At 40.2% G+C, this 10,524-nt stretch overlaps 1 protein-coding gene across 1 annotated transcript in view; it reads right to left on the bottom strand.

The window, feature by feature from the left end:
* Nucleotides 1-10,524, bottom strand: part of pear1 (platelet endothelial aggregation receptor 1) — a 44,005-nt gene that overhangs the window by 22,790 nt on the left and 10,691 nt on the right. The window lies entirely within an intron of this gene.

The raw sequence follows: 10,524 nt of genomic DNA, 5'->3' as shown, positions 1-10,524 counted from the left end.
TAGTCTGAGAATAGTTTTACCCCTTTACCAAGGGTAAAAGAGTAAAACGGCAAAAGGGTAAAAGCATCGTGGGAATGTAACAGCATTTTCTAGAAATGGGGATGTCATGATGACATAGGATCAGTCAGGCCTGTTCTCCACTGTTTACTCAACAAGTCCCCTCTGACATGATTATTGTACCACAGCTTATCATGTCATCAACATGTGGCCTTGGGGAGATTTCTGATACTGTAGCTTGGGACAGTGACATTGCAGTCACGGATCAAGATCATCATTTTTATTTGAGGCAGCTTATGAAAAAACATCTAAGATCTCAGTAGAACAACAAAAGTCTCACTGGCTCTCAAAACTTAAGCCCTTCTTAGATCATAAAATTTTACAGGTTGTTAAGTTTGAGAATGAGCACTGTCACCTGGGTGTCACCATACAGGGAGGTTAGTGAAAAGTTGAGTTTAAGCAAGTTAATGTCGCTGTATGAATGAGAGTAAGATTCAGTGAAGGCCAACTACTTAGTGTAGACACAGTGGTGCTTTAAGCTAAAGGCTAACCTCAGCATGCTAACATACTTGCACTGACTTGTTTTGATGTTGAGCAGGTGCTGCGCTAACAGTTTCTAATGATCGCAAAACACAAAGTACAGCTGAGGCAGATGGGAAATTCATTATTGCAGGAGTTTAGTCATAAACTGAAATTAAATTGTGACCAGTTGAGGCACTGGTCAGAGGCGTTCATCTTGTAGAGGACATGATTGTGTGTACAAAAGTTCATGGCAATCCATCCACAGATTGTTGTGACATTTCACTCTGAACAAAAAGTGTAACCTAGTGGAGGTGCTAGATGAAAAGTCAGGCGATCTCCAGACTGCCAAGATTCATCCTCTGGGGACCATGACTGTCTGTCTGCCAGTGGTTCCAGACAGTGGACCGAGTAACATCACTATCTTTAGAACCAAATCACTTGCAAAGTTAAACGGAGCAGTATATAAGGTCAGCGTTGGTGCGTCCTCGTCGCCAGATTATTATGTGTTATCTTGTTGGTAACTACGTTTCATGTTCATGTCAAGGCCTCAAGTTTATGGACCATTGTTTGATCTGCGCTCCTTTGCAACATTGTGAACTGTTATTGCGCATTGTTCTGTGGTATCGGTTTTCATGCCCTTCTCACGTTTAAAGGAGTTTTTGGTTTTTGGACTACTTTTTGTGAATTGCTCCTCCTCTCAGAGCTCCAAGGCAATCCTGGGACAGCGCCACCATCCTACGTCGCACCGCTCAGCTACCAGCGCTGCCTCATCAGGGGACCCACACACCGAACCCGAGATCTCTGGCACCAGTCTCCCCCTCCCTGGACTACTCCCTGGGCCTGCTGCGCACTCAGCTGTTCAGGTCCCCAGAGTGATTACCAGAAACAATCTATACCATACCTGCTGCTTGTTCTTAAACTCTCTCTCTGTTCTTATTTAGCGAGCAACGCCTCTCATTCACCCCGGGAGACAGTAGTCCAGTCAACCCAGTGTGCCCAGCTGCCCCAAGATTGGCAGACGAGACCGGCTCTGTTTTGTTTGTTATTTTTGGAGAATTAAATACGTTTTCTTGTTTAACCTGGGTTAGACAACTCAACAACTCAACACACGGCTCGCCGTAACACATACGGATTATAGCTTTAACTTTAGGTATCTATAACCTTGAGAATTAAAGTAAGCTTTTGGTTGAAGGTGAATAAGAAACTCAAATATAAAAAAAAACAAAAAACCTATGATTTTCAGATTTGACACTGGTTCCAACCACATCACTCTACTGTCACAATTTCCCCTTCGTGTCATTTCTTGTGGCAAAACGTATTTATTTCACTTTCAGTGCACACGTTTTGCAAAAAAAAAATCTTTTGAAACAAGAAAAAGATTTGTCTTTTGCTTTTCTCAAAAAATGAGTGTGGACTGTTAAAAGCAGATCATGTCTTCTGTGAAATGTATGAGCAGTTTCATAAAGAATTCCTGTGGTTGTCACATAAGGTTAGTAATGTCTAACCTTATGTGTTAGTCTATGACTAAGACTTCAGTAAATAAGAAGAAGAAATAAAAAAATTGTGATGTGGAAACACATTCTTCTTTTTGGGGAAATTTTCTGAGATGATTAAAATGATTTATATTTATTAATGGGGCTTGACGAATAATACATGCCTCAAATACCACCAAGGATTAGGGGTTAAATTTTCACCAGAAGCAAAGAATGCACTTCAGAATAGCAATTATTTGATGTTTTGTAGAATCTGTGCCCCATAAACACCTCTACAATCAATTACAAACAATCACTGACCAGATTTACATCTAAGTCAGCTCTGTCCATTGGCCTATTATCACTGCTGGAGATTTGGCATGGTAGGAAATGCAGCATAAATCAGTGAGTGTGAAGATCTCCTGCTTCTGATGAACTACTCTCTCCTACTTGTCCAGAGGGTGCTTCACTTACTGGCACGAATGCTAAAGCCTAGGAAATATACGCCTGAGAACAGCCACATGGCTTTTATTAAGAGAAGTTATCAACTTCACCAGCCACTTCACTGGACTGGGGGTTAAAAAAAAAAAAAGAAATGTAATTGCTTTCGTTTCATTTTAATTGTGCTTCATTAGTGAAGGGCTACAGACCACATGGAAATTCTTAAGTGCTGCAAAAGAGAGCTTAATGAGTGCAGATGGAGTTGTTTTGAAGTTGAGCTTAGCTGCTGTTTGCATTGCGTGTTTGGGGCAGGTAGATGTCTGGAGCTCCAGGTGGTACTGTCATCATCTGGAAACCGGACTCCTCAAGGAGGCAACTGAGAATTTTAATAGAATAAAGGACAGGTAGTCAAAAATGGGGTTTTACAGTACATGAAACCCTACCACAAATGCAGAGTGATTGATTCATCTCCTTTCCTCCTTGTCATATAATAGCCCTCTACTCATTACATTCAGCCATAAGCTATCATTATTTCCTAAGCTCTAAACCTTTTCACTTTTTTGTTCTGCAGAAAAGCACAACTTGCATTATGTATCTCAACAGTTCTTGGCAGTAATGTATGCTACACCTCTACAGTTCATATCCACTGGTCAAATAGGTAAATTCTGGACCAAGATCAATGAAAAACCACAGTAGTTGAAGTTGCGCCAACATATTTCTGGTCTTGTTTGTAATGAAAAAAGCAGAAAATCTCATCTGGCACAGTGAAACTTTCATGTGGCTCTGTAAACCAATAGAGAATAGGCAAAATGCCACACACACAGCTGTACATTGAGACATTTACAAAGCAGGCACATACACTCTCCATCACCCACTGTGCTGTTTCTAACTCTTTCATGGACTGATTGTGTGTTTTCATGTTATGGAGACACATTAAATGGGTCCCATACTCTGAAACAAGTTCAGAGAGAAACTATTTTTAGTGTCTAGAGACATTTTGTTAATTCACTAGGCTTCTCTTGACTCATACTCTCAAAACCCAAAGCAGCAGCCCACGTGTACAAGCACTGTAACAACTGAGGGATGCTGTGAGCTGTTTAGCGGCCCCACAGTGCTCGTTCCAAAACCGCACAGGGGCTTCAGTGAAAACAACCCCAAATGAAAACAGATGCACTGGTTTTATATTAATCTCACAAGACGCTCGTACCCATGTCATTACCACATTCTGTTTCAATCACAGGCCCTTCAGGACATGTACGTGCTGACAACTAAATCATAGTTAGAATTTGATTTTAGGCAAAACAGCCATTTTCCTAACAGATGAGTTTTCCCATCAGACTTTGTCGTAGTTAAACAGTCAGAGCAGTGACTACACATGTAGAGAGACCTCGTTCTCTAATGTGATCAAAAGCATGAAAGAACAACAGTCTGTTAAAGAAACTGTTCAACATTTTGGGAACTTCACTTCTTTGCTGAGAGTTTGATGAGAAGATTGATACCACATTCATATCTGTCTGTAAAAATACAGCCAGCAATTAATTGCAGGACTGTTTCCCAGCTGCACATAGTGACTTCTGGAGTCCTGTTGCCAGTTGCCTTATGTTAACTTGAGCTCGCTGACTGCTGGCTCCAACTTCTTATTTAACAGATGTATATCCGAATGATATCAATCTAATCAAACTCAAAACTATTCCTTTTGAGAGTATTTTAACTACAATTTAGGATAGCTACTGTATGAATGTGGTAACACAAACTCACAAAATGAAACCACATCTTCCATAAGACTGACAATTTACTCAATTTAAAAGCTTTTTAAAAAATGTATTAGATGCAAAGCTTTTCCTGAGCTGTCACAGTATATGGTGTATTAAAAGTATTTTAATGAATATCTGTCCACCAAAGCCATTAAGTGCCAAAATATACACAAATGATCAAATATTTCTGTCTTCACTTTTTGGTTTTATCCTCTTGCACAGGATTAAAATGAATTATAGTTTCCATGTCACCTTAATGAAAAGCCTTTTTTTCAAAGCACATGGCACTGATCAAACTTTTTTATTCTACATTTACTTTTCATATAGCTTCAGATTTCTGTCTCTATTTCTGTGCAGTTTCAGCTCTAATTGAAGTAGAAAATATTAGTCACCCGTCGGAAGGAAAAGTCATGGGACGGAAAAATAAAATAGAGGGAATAACATATTAGCTGAGAGAGAGAGAGAGAGAGAGCGAGAGAGAGAGAGAGAGAGAGCGTCCTGCTAAATACAATTCATTTTCATGTCAAGGTGCCTTGATGTCAGTCAGGCACAGAAACCCGTACAAAACTGTTTCAGAGCTTCCTTTCTCATTGCACGCTTAGACATGTTCTTCCAGAATCAATAGTATCATTTTTTTTAAACATACACTATTTTAAAACTCTAACCAAAACAAATTAAGCTACCAAAGAAGGACAACAGAGTGAAATACTGTAGCTCCTGTCACAAACTGTTACTCTCTGACACATGGTCCCATGGGCGCACAGAATTCTTGGGTGGCATACTGTAGCAGAGTGACTCAAGCTGCAAGACCATTTGTCTTATTTCATTCTATTCCATATTAAGTAACTGTAATATCAGCACCAGATCCCAACAGTCACTCATATGAAGTACAGTACACCAAGTTAGGGGAGAAAGCTCATATTTAGTTGAGATTTTAATGGAAAACAAAACTGTACAACAGATCCTGTTGTATAAAGTAAAATAAGATGCATTCAATTATAGATTTTTTTCTGAAAACAAGATTAGATCTTGGAATACATTTCAAAGAAAATCAGGAAACTTGGAAGGCTGTTTAAATGAAGGCAGGTGTGCTTTATAAAACATGAGATCAGTTTCAGCATTTGTCACTGCCATGCAAATGAGCACAAAACTACAGAAGAGTGACAGTCATCACACTACATATTTTTGTTTTTGTAATGCCTTGAATTACTGATTACAATTTTCATCAGCTCATTAGTCTCTGCAGTGGAGCTTTTAAATAAATAAGAGTTACCTGTCCAACCCATCAGTATACAGCTGAACCTGAGGGAAAGATTTAACTAACCAGTTGTTCCCAAACAGAGGGATAAGCAATGGTTCAGCCCTATAACACTATTAAAGCAATGAGAAAGCAGAAGTGAAAAATCATTGCTCTGGTATCAAGCTTTACTCCCAAGTGCTTTGCCCACCCAAAGTCAACCCAAGTAAAATCTCCTCAAACTGAGCTTCCTGAGACAAAAGCTTCACAAACTAGATTGTGGCTCAGAAGCCATGGCACTCTTCAAAATTGTTTGCATTATAAACTGGCATAATCAGAAAAATAAACTCAAATGTTTCCTGGCAACAGGAGTCTCACAGTCAACAAACCTGCACACGATTAAAGCATCGCTGTACACCATTATGTTAAGAGTTGTGGTGTGTGTGTGTCCTTAAGGAGATTTAAATGATCACCCTTTGATTGTGATCCGATTGGCATCAAAAACCTCCACAGGAGACTACAGCCAAAGGCTTACATCGCAAAGTTATAGCTCAGCTCTTAGAATAACAAATCTATAAAACTGCCTGGGGCAGAAACTGGCAGAAACAGGAATAAATTAGCAAGAGACCCTTCATGTGACGCCCCAGCCACAGTCCCCTCCTCCCCATCCCACCCTCACATTAAACCAGAGTTACTGGAAACTGAATATTAAACCCATAATCCTCTGCATATGGGTTTTTGTGTTGGCCCAGGGCGACTTGGCCGCCAGACCGCAGTGAGACTGGCACCTCCCCAGTTGTTTCCCCAACATGCCTCATGTTGGGTTGGTGGAGTGGGGGCTGGGGGGGGGCGACCCTTACCATTAGCGGGGGAAACAATCACATGCCACACCCAGAAATGGTGTGTAATGTGAGAGCGTTAACCTCCAGAAAGCTAGACCCACAGATTTGATCCAGTCATAAATTTGCCACATTCTCAACATTATCCAATGAAATCACAATGCCTACATAAACTCTTCTCACTCAGCTTACAGTAAAGATTTGGTTAAAGGTGGTACTCAGCCACAAAGCTGAACCCCCACTGGAAAAACAGCTTTTGAGTGGAAAGCCCTTGGCAGCTCAAATGGAGCTGGCAGTTTTTGGGGGAGTTGCGTGACAAAAAGATGATCTAGTCGAGGGAGAGAAAGGAGTGGAGGCCTTGCAGAGATCTCAGAAGTCTGAGTTTCGCTGAGTGAGCTCTGCTGTGTTTGCTATCGGCAAGATTGATGCAAAAGAACTGAACATTCTTGAACTTTTGACCTTGAAGAAACACCTTTGTACTTTTCCAAGTCTTTCTTTTGTTTCCATGTTCAGACAGTTTGTCCTAATTTGATCCCTTCCTCTGCAACTGTATCTTATAATTATGCCAGCAGATTTGCCCCACGGTGTTGCTAGAGTTTCCAATAATAACATGGGAATTAATAATTTGGATTGTCTTCAACAGAGAACATCTTACCAGCAAGCTCATAAATACAACGACAGCTGCCCAGTGCAGCCTGCCAATCTGTCCTTGGGTTCAAGTAATCTCTGTTAATTAGGGGAGCGGCAGTGGAAAAACTTCATGTTAACTCAGTGTCATCTCTAGGGGAACATCACCATCATCAGCTTTCATTGGGCAACCTCAGGCATTGTGGTCTATGATATTTTATTTAACTATGAAACACAGGATTTTGTTTGTACCCCTACCTTGTTTGTAATCCTTCTTGGACCAGTGTTACATTAATCCTAGGGGACCAGTGAAGTGACTGGGGTAATCGTGAGTCAGTTATTTACAGATCAATAGACAGGAAACTGACTGACAAATGTTTTGATCATTGATAAATTATTTAAGCAGAAATGCCAATGTGAGAATTAGCTGCATTTAATGTGAAGAAAAGATTTTTATTATTAGTAACTTGAATCTTTGGGTTTTAGATTGTTGGACAAGCTAAACAAGACTAAACAATCCCCTCGGGCTATAAGAAACTGTAACAACCTCTTTCTTTTTTAAGTTTATTTTACATCATAGGCTGAGCAATTAATTTATGGAGAAAATAATTCTCTGATAAATCAGTAACTAAGATACTCAGTGGTTGTAGCCCATCTTAAAAACATAACTCAAAACAGCAACTTTTAAAGACCAGCAAATGAAAGATTTCATGGTAGGAGACAAAAATAAGAACTTAAAAAGGTTTACTTTAAATGGTCTTATACTTGTATAGCGCCTTTCTATGCTTTTACAGCACACTCAAAGCACTTTCACATTATTCGGCCATTCACCCATTCGCACTCCCAAGCACTCACACACCGGTGACATCACTGGGAGCAACTGGGGGTTCAGTGTCTTGCTCAAGGACACCTCGACATGTTCACTGGACAAGCCAGGAATCGAACCCCTAATCATCCGGTTAGGAAACGACCTGCTCTACCTCATGAGCCACAGCCACCCCCAATACTTTAATGATGTGAACATGACACCAGAAGCAGGATCCAAATGGATGTAGTGTGTGATGACACACTCTTGTTGAAGCTGTAAATGTCTAGTAGTTAGATAAGTTTTGCTTGTGTGTGTGTTTATGTTGGAGAGTGTCTTTACGAGTGAGGTCAGGGGGTACAGCTCTGTTCCCACAGTGATGAAGAACAGAGCCTGTGGATAACACTGGTTGGAGTGATAAGGTTGCCATGGTAACACTGTTGTTTTGGACCACATGAGGACATGGAGCCAGGGCCAAGGCCAGGCTGGTTTTGTATTGACCCCTCTCTGCGACCAGTAGGAACTCCAGCAACACAGACAGGACTAGAACTGAACATGTTTCTGTGGCAAAATACTGGAATGCTTTTTGATTTACCAGCCAACTGTTTTTTGCCTCACAAACACAGTTTGAACCTAGCAACCCCCTGTTTGTTTTGCAGTTGAGATAACTGTCTGAAAAATGTCCACAGTCAAGAATCACCTGAGACAAGGGGTCAACAACATGGGTCAAGTAATGAGATTTGGGGTCAATGACAATAAATAGTGCTGTATTTTGAGTTTTTGTTCAGCTCTTATTAGCCATTTTAGCCTCTTTGAACCGACTTAAGAATGTGTCATTGCAGATTTAAAATGAGGGATGATTCAGCTATTGCTTTTCATCCAACACGTCTCCAAATGAAACAAAGAAATGTGTTGTTTATTTATACTCTTGAGACACGTGGAAGTGTTTTCTGATCTGACACTGCCTCTGCAGGATGACATCATTTATCACGATTCCCAAAATGGTTCCAAATCACTGCTGAAAAATACCAGCTAGCAGTAATACTTTTATATCCTTTAACTATTTGAAAAAACAACTTTCTACATTGATCCCTTTGACCAAATATTGGAAGTGATAGAAGAAAGAGAACAGATTTTGTTAAATATAGCCAAAAAGTATTAAAACAAATGTTGTAACAGTATTATTTTGGGACATTGACGAGAAGCCAAATAAATAATCCTTGTTTCCTTCATTCACAAACTGTTTACATTTTGTACATGCATATGATCTGATGTGGTTAACCCTGACATTCTCTTGTTTTGTTGGCCAGGGCTTCTTGCCAGTTGGAGGCCTTTGCTCTCTCTGTTTCATTACTCTGACACATCCGAGGCTTGTGTGCTCGCACACAGAGCCGCAGTGCAAACTGCTGCCTAGTCCTCCACACTCCAGAGCAAAACCACAGACAGGAGGACTGTGGCTTCATTGGTCAGAGAAGCCAGAGGAGTCCACAAAAACTAACCTAAACACTGACACCCTGTGATAAATACACCAACTCACCTCTGTGGAGCAGAATAAACAAAAATACAGACTTAAACACCTTGGACTGAAACCCTGTCTGGTCTCTTTAAACAAGTTTTTTTATCCAAACCTGAGTGAGGGTAATGGTGGAAAACCCAAAATGGAGGCCCTGGCTGAGGTTTCAGAGGGACATGACCATACAAAGCCATAATTATATGTGCTGTAATGCGCTGCGGATCACACTCGTGCAGAGGCACGTACAAGCCTTGTAAAAATAAATAAATAAATAAATAAAATCACCATTTTTCAATAAACCATGACCAAAAAAACTGATTTTTGCATTATAAAGACTCACAGTAAGAACACAGGCGAAAAACGTCTTGGTCCACAACATTAGAAGGTTGCAGCTCATCAGAAACAGAAGCACAGTTTAAAAGCTCGCAGCATGTCGAATCACCAGACAATCCTCCAGTTTTGTGCAGTAATGTTACAGGTATTGGTCAGTCGACCCATGTGTGTCCGCATGCACCTTTATTTCTTTATGAAATAGAGAAAAATAAGATCCAATTTGAAATAAACTGGAACTTTTTAATCACTAAACATGAAGCACAGCTGAGCCTGTCATTAGTTTTGCACATATTTGGTCATAAACCAAAATACTGGATAAATATAAATATTGATCTGAGGGTTGCACTAAATGAAAAGACAAGGGATCCTCAAATCAGAGGCATAAATGTTTTCTGACAATCAGTCTAGTTGCAGTGGTGGAAGAAGTACTCAGATTGTTTACTTAACTAAAAGTAGCAATACCACGATTTAAAAATACTCTGTTAAAAGTACAAGTTCTGTTATATCAGAGTGACAGCCCGGCAGATGAAACTGTCCTTGTGTCTGGTTGTCTTGACATACAGTGACCTGTAGCGCCGTCCAGAGGGGAGGAGTTCAAACAGTTTGTGTCCAGGGTGTGAGGGGTCTGCAGAATGTGAAGTACTGCTGGCTAGCTTGTGAATTTCCCATCAGGGATCAGTAAAGTCTGATACTGTATTTTGTTTTATTAATCCGAATCTGAAAAGTAACTACTAACTAAAGTTACAGGTAATGGAGTAGAAAAGTATAATATTTGCCTTTAAAGTGTAGTGAAGTCAAAGTATAGAGTAGCAGAAAATGAAAATACTCAGATAAAGTACAAATACTGCAAAATTATAATTAAGTACAGTTAATGTACTTAGTAACTGTCCACCACTGAATAGTTGTAAAAGTGCCATACTCAAAACCACAACTGTTAACCTGACCCCCTGACGTGTCCTCATGGCTAGAAGGCACCGCACGGGG

Source organism: Monopterus albus, unplaced genomic scaffold (assembly GCF_001952655.1).
Source record: "Monopterus albus unplaced genomic scaffold, M_albus_1.0 scaffold344.1, whole genome shotgun sequence".
In the NCBI taxonomy this organism is placed as follows: domain Eukaryota; kingdom Metazoa; phylum Chordata; class Actinopteri; order Synbranchiformes; family Synbranchidae; genus Monopterus; species Monopterus albus.
Note: the sequence above shows the minus strand (reverse complement) of the source record. Positions and strands in the feature narration are given on the sequence as shown.